Below are 15,845 nucleotides of genomic sequence, written 5' to 3'. Positions count from 1 at the left end.
CAGATGAGCAAAGTGAGGCTCAGAGAGGTTGTATCCCTTGTCCAAGGTCACACAGGTAGAGAGTGGCAGAGCTGGGGCTTCAACCCCAGCCTGTTAGAGTCAGAAGCCTACATTTGCTACATGGTACCATCTGCCTATTTGGGGGATGAAAAACCAGGAACCCGACAGGGCCTCAGGGGGGCAGGGCCCCTGTGTGAAAGGGACTCCCTTTAATGAAGGCAATTGAGAAACAAGGCTCCTCTTTATTTGCCTGTAACAGGGGCTTGGCAAAGCTAATTATCTTCCTGTGAACCAGTTAACTATTCAATTTTCTCCATTTGGATAATTCATTATCAGAGTCAAATGCAGGATCCAGCTAATTTTAGAAACATGCAGCTGTAGGGTCAGCTGGGGAACAAGCCCAGCTGAGAAAGAAGGAAAAGCAGGCACCAGCCTCCACTTTGAAGGGAGAGGGGGAGACCTGAAGGGCCCCACGGCCGGCAGGAGTAGAGCAAAGGCTGCGGTGAGTGGGCTGGGATTCCCCCAGCACCAGAAAGCAGGGAAGTCAGGGAGGGTCTGGAGCCCCAGGACCGCAAAGCTGCAATCGCGGCTGCCAGCACCCACTCACGTAGAGATGGGGCACTTCAACCACTAGCTGCTTTAACTGCCTCCTCCCTCCCTTTTGGGGATCCACGGGAATCAGTCATCCCTTCATCCTTACGGTTTCACTGGGAGTCAGCTCATAAAAGTGTCAGGCCACAGGAAGAGAGAGACCTTAGGTCCTGCCTCTGACTATCGACAAGGGCTAACATTTATCAAAAGTCGGTCCTGTCTCATACCAAGGAGGTTACGAGCTGTCATTTCCTGTACTATAGATGGGAACACTGAGGCTCGGAGAGGTAATGTCACCTGCTCAAAATCTCATAATTAGATTTATGGCAGAAGTTGGGATTTGAGCTTAACTCCCAAATTCATGCTCTCATTGTCCTTTTTTTCTTTTTCTTGCACACAAGTTATCGTTTTTTTCATCAGATTCTTTCCCCTCATAGGTTATTACAAAATATTGAGTATGGTTCCCTGCGCTATATAGTAGGTCCTTATTGGTTATCTATTTTATATGTAATACTGTGTAAATGTTAACCTCAAATTCCTAAGTTCTCTCTCCCTACCTTTCCCCTTTGGTAACCATAAGTTTGGGCTTCTCAGGTGGCTCAGTGTTAAATGTTCGCCTGCTAATGAAGGAGACGCAGGAGACTAGGGTTTGATCCCTGTGTCAGGAAGATCCCCTGGAGAAGGAAATGGCAACCCACTCCATTATTCTTGCCTGTAAAACCCCATGGGAAGAGGAGCCTGGAGGGCCACAGTCCATGGGGTCGCAAAAAATCGGACATGCCTGAGTGCCTGAGCACAGCACAGCAACTGTTAAGTTTATTTTCCATGTCCCTGGGTGTATTTCTGCTTTGTATTGGTATATAAGTTCATTTGTATCTTTTTTTTTCTTAGATTCCACATATAAGCTGTATCATGATATTTGTCATTGTCTGTCTGGCTTACTTCACTTAGCATGATAACCTCTCTATGTCCACCCATGTTGCTGCAATGGAATCATTCCATTCTTTTTTATGGCTGAGTAGTATTCCATTTTGTATATGTACCACATCTTCTTTATCCATTTTATGTTGATGGACATTTAGGTGGCTTCCAGTCTTGGCTGTTGTAAATAGCGCTGCTATGAACATAAGGGTGCATGTCTATTTTCAAATTATGGTTTTGTCAGTTTTCATTCCAATCCCAAAGAAAGGCAATGCCGAAGAATGTTCAAAGTGAAGTGAAAGTCACTCAATCATGTCTAACTCCTTGCAACCCCATGGACTATACAGTCCATGGAATTCTCTAGGCCAGAATACTGGAGTGGGTAGCCTTTCCCTTCTCCATGGGATCTTCCCTACCCAGGAATCAAACTGAGGTCTCCCTCAATGTAGGCAGATTCTTTACCAGCTGAGCCACAAGGGAAGCAATGTTCAAACATTTGAAAGAATGTTCAAACTACTGCACAACTGCACTCATCTCACAGGCTAGCAAAGTGATGCTCAAAATTCTCCAAGCAAGGCTTCAGTAGTATGTGAACTGAGAGCTTTCAGATGTTCAAGCTAGATTTAGAAAAGGCAGAGGAACCAGAGATCAAATTGCCAACATCTGCTGGATCATAGAAAAAGCAAGAGAGTACCAGAAAAACATCTACTTTGCTGTATTGACTATGCCAAAGCCTTTGACGGTGTGGATCACAAAAAACTGTAGAAAATTCTTCAAGAAATGGGAATACCAGGCCACCTTACCTTTCTCCTGAGAAACCTGTATGCGGGTCAAGAAGCAACAATAAGAAGTGGACGTGAAACTACGGCTGGTTCCAAATTGGGAAAGGAGTACATCAAAGCTGTATATTGTCACCCTGTTTATTTGACTTACATGCAGAGTATATCATGCAAAATGCTGGGCTGGATGAAGCACAGGCTGAAATCAGGATTACGGGGAGAAATACTAATAACCTCAGATATGCAGATGACACCACCCTTAGGGCAGAAATCGAAAAGGAACTGAAGAGCTTCTTGATGAAAGTGAAAGAGGAGAGTAAAAAAGCTGGCTTAAAGCTCAACACTCAGAAAACTAAGATCATGGCATTCAGTCCCATCACTTCTTGGCAAATAAATGGGGAAACAATGGAAACAGTGACAGACTTTATTTTCTTGGGCTCCAAAATCACTGCAGATGGTGAGTGCAGCCAGGAAATTAAAAGACTTGCTCCTTGAAAGAAAAGCTATGACCAGCATAGACAGCATATTAAAAAGCAGAGATATTACTTTGCCAACAAAGGTCCATGTAATCAAAGCTATGGTTTTTCTGGTGGTCATGTATGGATGCGAGAGTTGGACTATAAAGTAAGCTGAGCACTGAAGAATTGATGCTTTTGAACTGTGGTGTTGAAGAAGACTCCTGAGAGTCCCTTGGACTACAAGGAGATCAAACCATTCAATTCTAAAGGAAATCAGTCCTGAATATTCATTGGAAGGACTGATGCTGAAGCTGAAACTGCAATACTTGGCCACCTAATGCGAAGAACTGACTCATTGGAAAAGACCCTGATGCTGGGAAAGATTGAAGGGAGGAGAAGGAAACGACAGAGGATGAGATGGTTGGATGGTATCACCGACTTGATGGGCATGAGTTTGGGCAAGCTCCAGGAGTTGGCAATGGACAAGGAAGCCTGGCGTGCTGCAGTCCATGGGGTAACAAAGAGTCGGATAGGACTGAGTGATTGAACTGAACTGACTGATGGTAGTTCTATTGTAGTTTTTTTTTTGAGGAACCTCCATACTATTTTCTGTTCTGGCTGAAGCAATTTACATACTCATGTATAGTGGGGAAGAATAACCTTCTCTCCACACCCTCTCCTCTCCAGCATTTGTTATTTGTAGACGGTTTGATGATGGCCATTCTGACCAGTGTGAGGTGATACCTCATTGTAGATTTGATTCACATTTCTCTAATAATTAGCACTTAAAGCCACATGCTATGCATGCAATTTCTAGAAGCAGCAGGATAAAGAAAGGGCGTGTTGGGACATCTCTGGTGATCCAGCGGTTAAGTATCCGCCTTGAAGGGCGGGGCACTTGGAATCAATCCCTGGTCAGGAAAATAAGATCCCACATGCCTCAGAGCATCTAAGATCATGTGCTGCAATTCCTGAGCCTGTGCACTCCAGAGCCCACATGCCACAGCTAGAATTCTCTATCCCAAAATTGCTGGAGCCCACATACTCTGGAGCCCATGTGCTGCAAATAGAGAGTCCAAGCGTTGTAACGAAAGATCCCGCATGCCGCAACTAAGACCCGATGCAGTCAAATAAATAAATACATAGTTTTTTTAAGGAAAAAAAAAGAAAGAATGGGGGTGTTTGGGCAGCAAGGTTTGGAGGGGCACTCGGTTCAGTAAATAAAGTCAACTGATCAAGGATATTCAAACCCTCAGCAAACTCCTTAGAGGAAAGGGGCACATTCCTTCTGTCTGCAAAAAAAAAGGGTCTAGAATTTTTGCCACTATCTATTCCCATGTGCTTGGGGATCATCAAGAGAGATCAGAAAACAACCTGGTGAGTCTGTCTGCTGGGCCAGTTGCTGGGGGCCAGGGTTGGGGTGGGAGTATACTGACGATAGTTCTACTGAGCACTTATTCTATGCCAACAAGTATGATCATCACTTTTTTCAAGGTTTAACTCATTTAATCCTCACAATGCTCCCTGGCTGTATCATCGCCATTGTAGATAGAGAAACTGAAACACCAAACACAGTTCCTCACTAGCCCTTGGGAGAGGAAGCTGAATTCAAAATCTGAGCAGTTTTACTCCACAGCCTCCCTCCAGCCAGCTGGGCCCTGGCAGAGGGTCAGAGGGCTTCCCTGGTGGCTCAGATGGTAAAAAAAATCCTTCTGCAATGCAGGTGACCTGGGTTCCATCCCTGGGTCAGAAAGATCCCCTGGAGAAGGAAATGACAATCCACTCCAGTATTCTTGCCTGGAGAACTCCATGAACAGAGAAGCCTGCAGGCTACAGGGCATGGGGTTGCAGAGAGTTGGACAGGACTGAGCAACTAACACTAGAGGGTTGGAAGGAGAGCAGGTGGGAAGACCACCCAAATCATGGAGAGCTCCCTGAGGCCCTAAGCTTGAAGAGCCAGGTTCCTGAGGCTGGTTCTTTGTGACTCCTGACCACCACCAGTGTCTTCCCTTTGTGGAGAGCTCTGATTTCTTGCAGAGGGAAATTCTCCTTGGGCCAACGCTGAGAGCCCAGATGCTCTGACTTGATTCAACTTCCTGAAAAGCCCTGTGGAGTGGAGTCCTGAGCCAGACGCATTCATCCTCTGGGTTCTGGAAACCCATCCTCTGAGATGTCAGTTTTTTCCAGGGTGAGCAGACACAGAATTGCTCTCCACATCAACCCAACAGTCACTTCCCCTGTCCAGCCCTGCTCTTTCCACATCTGCCACTACTTACCATATCCCATTACTATGGGAAAGCCAAGCCCCTCTGTCTCAGCTTCTCCATTTTTACCTCTGCCATCCCTGCAAAAGCCCAGGGCCAAAACTGGATCTGCCCAAATTAGGTCTTCCACCTTTTGCCAGCCCTGATGGGAGTTTCCAAGTTCAAAGCCAAGCTCCCCGGCCCAAGCTGTCGGCCCAGAGCCCCAGCAGGTGCAGCCTAGTTGCTAAGCAACATCTTTGGAGCTCTGTGTTTTCCTGTCACATGACTATTGTTGCTAAGGAAACAAGTCCTCTGGCATCCCGGGACACAGCAAGGCTTAAGCAGTGGTGTGTTACCTGAGGTCTAACAAAAACCTTCCTGTCCCTGGCTTGTGATGAGTTGTGAGTCCCTAAACTGCTCTAAGGGACCATCAGATTGATCCTGTCTTCCTCAGGCATTGACTTTTCAGAGGGAGTACCTAAACTGGAGTCTTGGGCACTCACTGGGCACTCATAGCATCCAGTTCTTTGGGATGGTCAGTAGCAAGAATGGCTTTCAAGAGATGTACTAATATGCCAGGGTTCAGAAGACAATCTTGCAGTCCCAGTTCCCCCACTTCTATCAATAGATTCTGTTGTAGGGTCAGAATGAAAACGACTTGGATTGGAGAGTGGGAAAACTGAGGAGAGGCTATGGACAAGAGAGTTATAGCGGGGTCTCAGTAATACAGCAGCAAGAGAGCTGGACAGGGGTCTGCTCCCAGTACCACCCCCCACACCCACAGCTCAAACAGCAGGAAGATGGATGCCACATTGAGGACGTCACAGTCTCCCCGAGGGCTTGCTCCCTGGATTCTCATGAGGAAATCTCTCTAAAAGACAAAATGATATAGAGATGGACAATAAGAAAGGAAATATGAGGGACTTCCCTGGCAGTCCAGTGAAGAAAACTTTACACTTCTAATGCAGGGGGCATGAGTTCGAGCCTTGGCCAGGGAAACTAAGATTCCAACATGCTGAGAGGCACAGCCAAGAAAATAAGTAAATAAACATTAAAAATAAATAAATACAATTCATCCATTAAATTTTTTTTTCTAAAAAATGTAAAAAGAAAAAAAAGAAATATAAGAGAATTGGGGTATCAATGAGGAGTTGCAACAATTGAATAACATATAGAAATTAGAAAAGTAAAGAACAGAGAGAACAAATGGGAGGAGATTATTCAATCAATAGTAGAAAAATATTGAAAAATCCCAGAAAATATGAGTTTTAAGATACCGAGATTCTAAGGAATAGATCCAAACCAAACACTGCAAATACTTCTATCTCCAAGTCACATCTTTGAGGAATCACTGGTGACAGAAGATCCTAAGAGCTTATAGAGAATTAAAATGATTTTCATAGAAAATATCAAAATCATAACAGCATCAGACTTTATGAGTAGAAGACGGAAGACCACACAGATCTTCTAAATGTCCAAGGAAAATGAGTTCACCCTTTCCATGAGAGCTGCTTTCATTTCCAAGACTTCTTTTTTAAAAAAATATTTATTTATTTGGCTTTGCTGGATCTCAGTTGAGGCATGTGGGATCTTTCAGTTGCAGCATATGGGATCAAATTCCCCGACCAAGGATCGAATTCAGCCTCCCTGCTTTGGAACACAAAATCTTAACCACTGGATCACCAGGGAATTCCCAAGACATCTTTCTTTATGTGATTGATACCCCCCCCCCTTTTTTTTTAAGAGAAAGGAATATCTTCTCTTCTCCAACTTTTTAAAAACAGCTTTATTTATTTATGGCTGTGCCGGGTCCTTCGTTGCTGGGCAGGCTGTTCTCTAGCTGTGGTGCGTGGGCTTCCGCAGTGGCCTCTCGCACAGACCACGGTCTAGTTCCTCTGAGGCACGTGGGATCTTCCCGCATCAGGGATCAAACCCGCATCTCCTGCGTTGGCAGGCGGGTTCTTTGCCTCTGAGCCACCAGGGGAGACTTGATCCCCCTTTTATAACACCCTGTTCGTTTTTCATGGATGCACTGTCTAATCTTATCTCCTGTCTATTGTCTTGAATTCCTTCAAATTGAACCTATTTGAGTCTCTACCTTTCACACTGGAGTTTTCCTCAAATGTTTGGGGATGTTTAGTGGGTTGTTTGGATGACTGGATTAAGCTTAGAAGTTTAGGTTGCCTGATCATACATAAGAGTAAAGCACCAAAAAACTAATCAGCAGCTTTTTGCACTTGGCGTGGACATGTGGTTTGAGAACTGCATGGTGAGGTGATTCCCCAGGATCCATTTGTTAGATCCTTCTTAGGCTGGACAGATTCTCCAGAGAGACCAGTTGGCCACACTCCTGCCTAGAGGATGTGATCTGGCATTCTAGCAACTTTGAGAGAAGAAATGGGTGGGAGTTTTCACATTCAGTCTTCAGTTTCCACATTCAGAAAATAGTGTTTTCAGCAGGGGACACCCCTGGCCTCAATTATACCTGGCACCCCCAAATTTAGAAGCCCAACTTTACCTTCTCTGGAAAATAATCTGCTGGGGAAGAGAACTGGGAATTTTAGACTTTAATCTTTCTGGGTTTGGTTCTTTTTTTTTTTCTTTTAATATTTATTTATTTGGCTGTGCTGGGTCTCCATGGGAGGCATGTGAGATCTTGATCCTCATTGCAGCATGCAGGATCTTTTTTATTAATAGTTGAGACATTAGAGATCTAGTTGCCTGACCAAGAATCAAACCTGCTCCCCCTGCACTGGGAGCTCAGAGTCTTAACCACTGGACTTCAGGGAAGTCCTTAAATCAATCTTCATGTTTTAGCCCCATCTGATGGTGCTACCAATCCCTGAACTTTTTGGGGGGAGTGGGGGGAAAAGCAGGGGAAGTTCTACCATAAAAGCAGGTTGCATTTCTTGGCTTTTCCCACGGTCAGTTTAGGATCAGGTTTCTGGGTCTCCTAAGTGAGCCCCATTTATTCATGTGCTCTCCAACTTCTAAAATTTTATCCCTGCTTGGGGAGATTCGTCTTTGAAGATGTAAACCTTTTTAAAACACCTGCACTGTTATGTAAGGATTCGGGGGAAGAAGGTTCGTTATCAGTTGCACTAGTTCAGTCTGCCATCTTGCACCCAAAGTCTTGAATAACAACTGGCACTAAAGAGCATCGCCCGGATTCCAATGTTGGCTTTAGTATCCTTGCAGTAGTGTGTACTGGCTACTTAACCATAGGCAAGTTTCAGAAACTCTGTCTCGCTTGTCTTTTCTGTAAAATAGGGATGATAATGGTACTAAGATAGGCCTGGGACCTGGGACCCTTTGCTGCAGTGTTGCAAAACTTGCACCTGGACAAATGTCTTCCTAAGCTACAAAATACAAACTGTGAGGGACTAAGGGATTATGTGCATGCTGCAGTTGGGGCAAGTTATGAGCAAAAAAGATACACAAAAGTCAAAAAGCCCAACTGCCACTGAAGACCCAAGAGCCAAAAGAGAGTGTCAGGAACAAACGCAGGGTGCTCTGAATGCCCTCTCCACACAACACTACCATAAAGGTGGGAAAAACACCTAAGCCCCCGCTCTGGCTGGATCCCTGGACACACCCCTACCCTCACCTCAGATAAGGAACTGAGGGAGGGAGCAAGGGAATCTGTTACTTGTTTTTGCTGAAGCCTGGCCTGAAAGCTTTGTCTGGCCTCTGGTCAATTTCTATGGATTGGAGAAGGCCAGGAAGCCTGGCTGGTAACAGCACATCCTTCCTTTGAATGTTGTGAGCTCTTAGACCAGTGCCTAGCACACAGTCAGCCATTCTATCAGATGATCAGAGGATGGTGGCCGTGACCATACAGGTTACCACGTGGCAGCCCCTGTGGCAAAGGCAGTGGGTGTGAGGAAACCAAGATGAACATTTCATTTCACTTTTTCCAGTTCCAAACTGGTGTGACTAGTTTTCCCACTCTAATCTATACCATGTAAATACAGTATGTGCCCTAGGTAAACTACAAGCAGGTGGAAGTTCTCCTTGTGCAAATATGACTGGTGACTGGTAACAATGTAAATAGAGTATTCAAATGAACTGGAGGCTAGCATTGCAGGGCAGTTGTTTTCCAATACGGTTGGATCTCTTCTGTTTAAGTACAATGGCCACGGGCATCATTTCCCAAATGACTTCTCACACATTTATTTCTGAGAGAGCATCCAAGTCTCGTTGTCTGGTACTTGTTTCGCAGGGCAAATGACACCATCTGGACAAGGGAAACAGCATATGCTTGGGGGCAGTGTCCCCTTCTTACCCCAGTGGCTTAAGCAAAGTCTCCTCCCCCTTTCAAGAGCATTCTTCATGTTTTCCTTTCTTCTGGTCGGCTTGGCTTTCATCTTTCAAGCTCTGCTCTCTTTATCCTGCTGAGCAGGCAGCAAACCTGCAGGTTCTGTGATCCTGCTGCTCAGCTTTAAAAAAAAAAAAAAGCCACTCTGTTGCAATTTGTGAACTTCCCCTCCTGGAAGGCATAAGCCATCAGGTTTTGTGAAAGCCCCTGCTGCAAGGTCTTGAAATTGATGAGGAAAAGATGGAAGAGGCAAAGAAAGAAAGAGACAGAGGGAAAGAGGCATGGAGAGAGGGAGAGAAAGGAGAGAGGTAGGCGGGAAAGCAAGAAGAGGGGAAAGAGACAGGGAGGCTATCCCCCACCCCCAGCTCCCAGTCTGAACCCTGCTTTTAGAAACAAGGCTTCTTTTATCATAATGCCAGGCAAGTTTTTTCCACTGAAGATTCACTACTAAGCTGAAGATGACTAGACATATTTTTTAAAAGACAGCAACTGGGTTAGTCTTGGAAGATGCAGCTATTCATGTTATCAGCTTCATCGTGCCCTGTTGGGAGTGTTCTTCAACCAGTAACCTGTATTTGGATGGCTCTTCCTCCTAGCTTCAAACACAAAACCTCCACTTCCAGGCAAGAATCTCAGACCAGATCATTCAGGGGCCCAGGGGTGTCTCACATATGTTCACAAGTCCGGGCGGTTACCCTGAGACATCTGCAGATGTATTCTTTGGTTCCAGCCACCCTCCAGTGGGGTCACCTACATCACTGGGCAATGCTCTCTTCCTCCAGACGTTGCCGCGTGGCAAGATACACTGGGAGAGAAAAGGGTTCTGTCCTTGGGACCAATAGAAGACCAGCAGCTGGGCTGTGACTGGGGACAGAGCTGTACATAAGTCTTCAGGTTAGCATCTCTTTTAGTTTTCCCATTTACAGTCTGTCTTCAGTTAAGTCTCTATCTCTCTCTCCCAAGTCCAACTTAAGATTCAGATATGATACTTATTGGACACAAATCTAAGTGGAACCCCCTTCTCTGAGCTCAGAATTGCCCGCGATGAAGGCCTCGTTCACTAGGTCTTGTTCTCTGGTTCCCTCTTTGTTTAGGGTGAATTTCCTGCCACAAAGCCCCTGATAACCCAATGCCAATAGACATCTGGTTGGCAAGCTCATCAGTTCTACAGAGACATAACCAGATAGGTTATACCCCATATGTGGACACAGCTTAGACTAGGCTGGCGAGCCTGCTACCCTCTTGACCCTTGGAAATCTTTCCCAGTCTCTTTCATGAGCTTCTGCCTTCCCTCAACGGTTCTACCTTAAAAAGTGAATATATGATTCTTCCATTAATGCTTTTCAGAGCTTGGCTTCCAGGAACAAGGATTTGACATGCTGAATAATTCTGTCCTAAGGAGCTCTCAGCACAAACAAAAGCTGTTCTTACATACCCCAGGAACAAAGTAAGTAAGCCTATTTCTGCTCTATGCTTTGACCTCTGATCTAGGAATCTATCCCCCAGCCCCTCAATCTCACCCTTCTCTGCCATGCCGAATTGATTGGTTTGAGGATTCCCCAGTCAGGTCCCAAGTTACATGGAAGCAGGCAGCTGTCTTTGACCTCAAAGGTGGAAGCAAGTCCATATGGATCATCTGATCCCTGAGCCAGTGTCTCCAGCCGCAGTCAGGTCTTCCTCAGGTTTGCCTTCATTTTGGTTCTTGGTCAGCTTCTTGAGGGTTTCCCACATGGCGCTAGTGGTAAAGAACCCGCAGGTTTGATCCCTGGCTCAGGAAGATCCCCTGGAGAAGGGCATGGCAACCCACTCCAGTATTCTTGCCTGGAGAATCCCATGGACAGAGGGACCTGGCAGGCTAGAGCCCATAGGGTCACAAAGAGTTGGACATGACTGAAGTGACTTAGCAGACTCATGTGGTTTCTTGACTGGAGAAGGGAACACTCCAGTTTACTTTTGGGGCTACTTCTTCCTGTCTTACTCTATTTTTACTGTGGAGCCATGATGCAAACAACACAGCTCTCCACTCGCTCTGTCTTTTTTTGGGGGTTGGGGGAAGCCTCACTGTGAGGCATCTAGGATCTTAGTTACCCAATCAGGGGGTCAAACCTGTTCCCTCTGCAGTGGAAGATTGGAGTCTTAACCACTGGACCGCCAGGGAAGCCCCTTCACCTGCTGTCTTTGGTGGGGAAGGAAAATTCCCTGCCTACACTGGACTTGGTCTTGAAGTCCTGCTCTCCCTGGACCATCATAAGCCGTTGTCATTTAGTCACTCAGTTGTGTCCAACTCTTTGAGACCCCATGGACTGTAGCCCGCCAGGCTCCTCTGTCCACAGAATTTTCCAGTAAAGAATACTGGAATGGGTTGCCCTTTCCTTCTCCAGGGATCTTTCCGACCCAGGGATCAAACTCACGTCTCCTGCATTGGCAGGCAGATTCTTTACCGCTGAGCCACTAGGGAAGCCCAATCAAAACGCTTGCCTGATGCTAAGGTGACCCTTTCCCCTCCTTCCTGGATTTTGAATCTGGAGCATAATGTTGTTGTTGAGCCACCAGGGAAGCCCATATATACATATCAGTTCAGTCAATCAGTTGTGTCCGACTCTTTGCAACTCCATGGACTGCAGAACACCAAGCTTCCCTATCCTTCACGATGTCCCTGAGTTTGCTCAAACTCGTCCATTGAGTCAGTGATGCCATCCAGTCATCTCATCCTCTATTTTTCCCTTCTCTTCCTGCCCTCAATCTTTCCCAGTATCAGGGTCTTTTCCAAGGAGTCGGCTCTTCGCATCAGGTGGACAAAGTATTGGAGCTTCAGTTTTAGTATCAGTCCTTCCAATTAATATTCAGGGTTGATTTCCTTTAGGATTGACTGGTTTGATCTCCCTGAAGTCCAAGGGACACTCAGGAGTCTTTTCCAGCCCCACAATTTGAAAGCATCAGTTCTTTGGCACTCAGTCTTCTTCATGGTCCAGCTCTCATATCTGTACGTGACTACTGGAAAAACCATAGCTTTCACTATACAGACCTTTGTCAGCAAAGTGATGTCTCTGCTTGGAACAGAATGATTCAAGAACACAAGTGATTTCCATGTAGTAGAGCTACTAAAACCAAACTTCCTAAAGAGACTGCTAATTCTGGCTCCCTAGATCCTGGAGCTAACCTTATTCCTGATCTTTCTAAAAGCTGACTATTTGGCTTTCCTTACAATCCTGTGACTTTTCCTATAGTCTGCGACTATGTGTCCTTTATCCCTAAATTAGCCCAAGTCTGTATCTGTTGCTTGCCACTAAGAGCCTTACCTGATTTCACAGGGATGGTCTATTCTCCATCACCCTTGTCATCTGGGTTCATTTCAGAGCCAGGAAAGTTCAGGCTCATCACTCGCTGTATGCCCACAATTCCCAGGCAAACTGCAGCTTCTGATTCTTTGTTACCATTTTTCATAAAGTGGCTGTCTTCAGTTTAAAAAACAAAGTTTTCATCTATGATCCCTCTCCACTAATATTACCTATAACGGACAGGGCTTAACCAGGAAAAGAGAACCACTTTAAGTATTTAAAGGAGACGGAATTTGGGGCTTCCCTGGTGGTCCCGTAGTTAAGAATGCTGCTGGCCAGTGCAGGGCACACAGGTTTTATCTCTGGTCCCCCACGCCTTGAGGCAAACCGAGCCTGTGTGCCACTACTACGAAACCCGTGTGCCCTAGAGCCCGCGCTCTGCAACGAGAGAAGCCACCGCAATGAGAAGCCTGTGCATCACAGCTAGAGAAAGCCCGAGCATAGCAACGATGACCCAGCATAATCAAAAATAATAAACAAAATTGTATAAAATAAAGGAGAGGAAATTCAAGGCAGAGATTTGGTTATGTAAGTGATGGAGGCGCTGACAAGCTAACCTGAGGACAGTGAAGCAACTCAGAGCTTAACAATGACAGGGAGTCACTGATACGCCTAGGACCGAGGGACAAGGACGACAGCCACTCCTGAGAATGCCTCCCACGACAGAGCTGGGGGAGAAACACCCTGGCTATTCCTTTCCTCCTGTTCGCCAGTCTTCTGCCAGCACCTCCCAACTGTCACCCAGCTGACAGAGTAGCTGGGGAAAGGAAACTCCGGGGTCAGCCCCGCTGTGACAGAGCAAAGCAAGGGGGAGACAGTGATGGGATCCGAGAGCAAGCCGAACTTGGACAGCACACGTTTCGTTATTTCAGTGACTTTTCTGAGAGTATGATTTAATTTCCGAATGAAATGAATTTAGCATTTAAATAGCACTTAATAAGTGTTTGTCAAGGTTCAAAATGCATGCCTTATTTTCATTCTTCTTAAGTACAGATCTTATCACACCAATAAAAGTAGAAAAGTGTTCTCTACTGGCAGCAGCTCTGTCTCTTGATCACGGGCTCAACGTAATTAACAAACCCCTTCCTTTCTTTCCTGTTCTCTTTGACTCACACACTTGTAGGGTCAAGGAATACAGGAGCAAACCCACCACCGCCACCAAGAGCGGTTTCTGGTGCTGCATCTGCACACCTCCAGACCCCAAAGGAACAGGGCAGTTACTATTTGGCAGCTCAGTAACACAAATTACTCAGTTCCTCCCCCACCCTCCTGCCTTCTCCTGCCTGATTTCCCCAGCTGCCAACTACAAGGCAGGGCTGGCCTCACATCAGAGGACAGAGAAATGGGAGTGACCACAGCCCAGTGACAAAACAGGGCTCTCTTTTCTTACATCAGGAGTTGTTAAAATGTGTATGAGTAAACATTTGGTTAAGCGATTTATTTCGTTTAACAATTTTTAACTCTGAGAGCAGCACAAGCGTGTGATCTGAGCCCGCAGCTTTATCAGTCTGTGTTGTGTTACACCGAGGCTCCGGCATTCTGTGCAAGCTTACATAATTCTGACAAAGAAGTTGTGCTGCAGGGTTTGGGCTCAGTCTCCCAATAAAAGCCAGCTGCCCATCCTCTCTACAGCTGTAAGAGAATGGTGAGCCATGGAATGAGAGCAGGAAGAGAAGACATCAGGATCAAGCACATAGTAAGCCCTCAATATTTATTTAAGCATACATAGATGTTTAATGGCAGAGTCAAAGGCAGAGACAATGCTGGGGTCTGAGACGTAGAACTTCCCAGGGTCTCTGCCCTGGGCTCATGTGTCCCAGCTGGAACAAACCCTCGCACTGCTCTCCAAACGAATTGCTACATCTCCACCAGTAGTCTATCTGACTGTAGGGGTGCTTTCCCAGGGCCTTCTGTTGTAATGAACTTCCCAAGGGAGGTCACCACCTAGACGTCCTACAGACACCTAAAACAACATGCCAACTCATGAAGTTCTTCATCTCTACCCCAGTCTTTCATGTCTTAGGGAGTGGTAGCCCTGCCATTCCTGTATCTAACTGAAAAACTAGGATACCATCCTGGATAACTTGTTCACCCTACCAGCATCTTTACACCGCTACCAGCATCTAATGTACTCTATCTCCCAGACACTGCCTGAATCTGACTACTTCTCTCCATCACTATAGTTCAGAATACCTGTTATTTAATATTTATACTCCATGTCACCTTTTAATTGATGATCTGGCTACCTTGTCCATACCGTAGTTACTCATTCATTCATTGCGCGATTGTTTATCGAGCACCTGCCGCATGTTAGGAGTTGTTGATACGTGTGTGCGTGCTCAGCCACTCAGTTGTGTCCGACTCTTTGCAACCCCATGGGCTGTAGCCCACCAAACTCCTCTGTCCTTAAGATGTTCCAGGCAAGAATACTAGAGTGGGTTGCCATTTCCTTCTTCAGGGGATCTTCCCGACCCATGGATCAAACCCATGTCTCCTGCGTCTCCTGCATTAGCAGCTGGATTTTTTTTTTTACCACTGAACCACTTGGGAAGCCTTTGGTGATACAGTGGTAAGCAAAACAGAGTCCTTGTCCTTATGGAACTAACATCCTTATAGGAGTCAGCTGCCATTCCTAAAGCACGAATATCATCACATCTGCCCCTCCCCCAATTTCAAATATATCAATGGTGTCCCATTGCCATCAGCGTAAAATCCAAATCCCTACTATGCTCTTCTCCTGTAACTCATCCCAGGGTCTCAGTCCTGGGCTCATGTGTCCCAGCGGGAACAAACGCTAGCCCTGCTCTCCAAATGAATCACTACATCCCCCATCCCCTTTGCTTATCTTCCCAGTCATGTGGAAGATGACTTTTCAGTCAGTAACTTAAATGCACCAAACCTAGGGACCTTGCTGGTGGTCCATTGGTTAAGATTTCCCCTTCCAATGCAGGGCTTCCCTGATAGCTCAGTTGGTAAAGAATCTGCCTGCAATGCAGGATACCCTGGCTCGATTTCTGGGTCGGGAAGAGCCTCTGGAGAAGGGATAGGCTACCCACTCCAGTATTCTTGGGCTTCCCTTGTAACTCAGCTGGTAAAGAATCCACCTGCAATGCAGGAGACCTGGGTCCCTTCCAATGCAAGAGGTGCAGGTTGGATCCCTGATCAGGGAGCTTGGCCAAAAAACCAAAGCATAGAAC

General features: G+C 46.0%; 1 long non-coding RNA gene across 1 annotated transcript; it reads left to right on the top strand.

The window, feature by feature from the left end:
- Positions 1 to 403: 403 nt before the first annotated feature.
- On the top strand, positions 404 to 10,760 carry LOC129625095 (uncharacterized). The gene is made up of 3 exons (XR_008701259.1): positions 404 to 502; positions 10,093 to 10,204; positions 10,658 to 10,760. It is a non-coding gene; the product is annotated as an uncharacterized LOC129625095 (long non-coding RNA).
- The last annotated feature ends 5,085 nt before the right edge of the window (positions 10,761 to 15,845 follow it).

This window comes from Bubalus kerabau, chromosome 13 (genome assembly GCF_029407905.1).
Source record: "Bubalus kerabau isolate K-KA32 ecotype Philippines breed swamp buffalo chromosome 13, PCC_UOA_SB_1v2, whole genome shotgun sequence".
In the NCBI taxonomy this organism is placed as follows: Eukaryota; Metazoa; Chordata; class Mammalia; order Artiodactyla; family Bovidae; genus Bubalus; species Bubalus kerabau.
The sequence above is the reverse complement of the archived record's forward strand: the minus strand, read 5'-3'. Positions and strand labels throughout refer to the sequence as shown.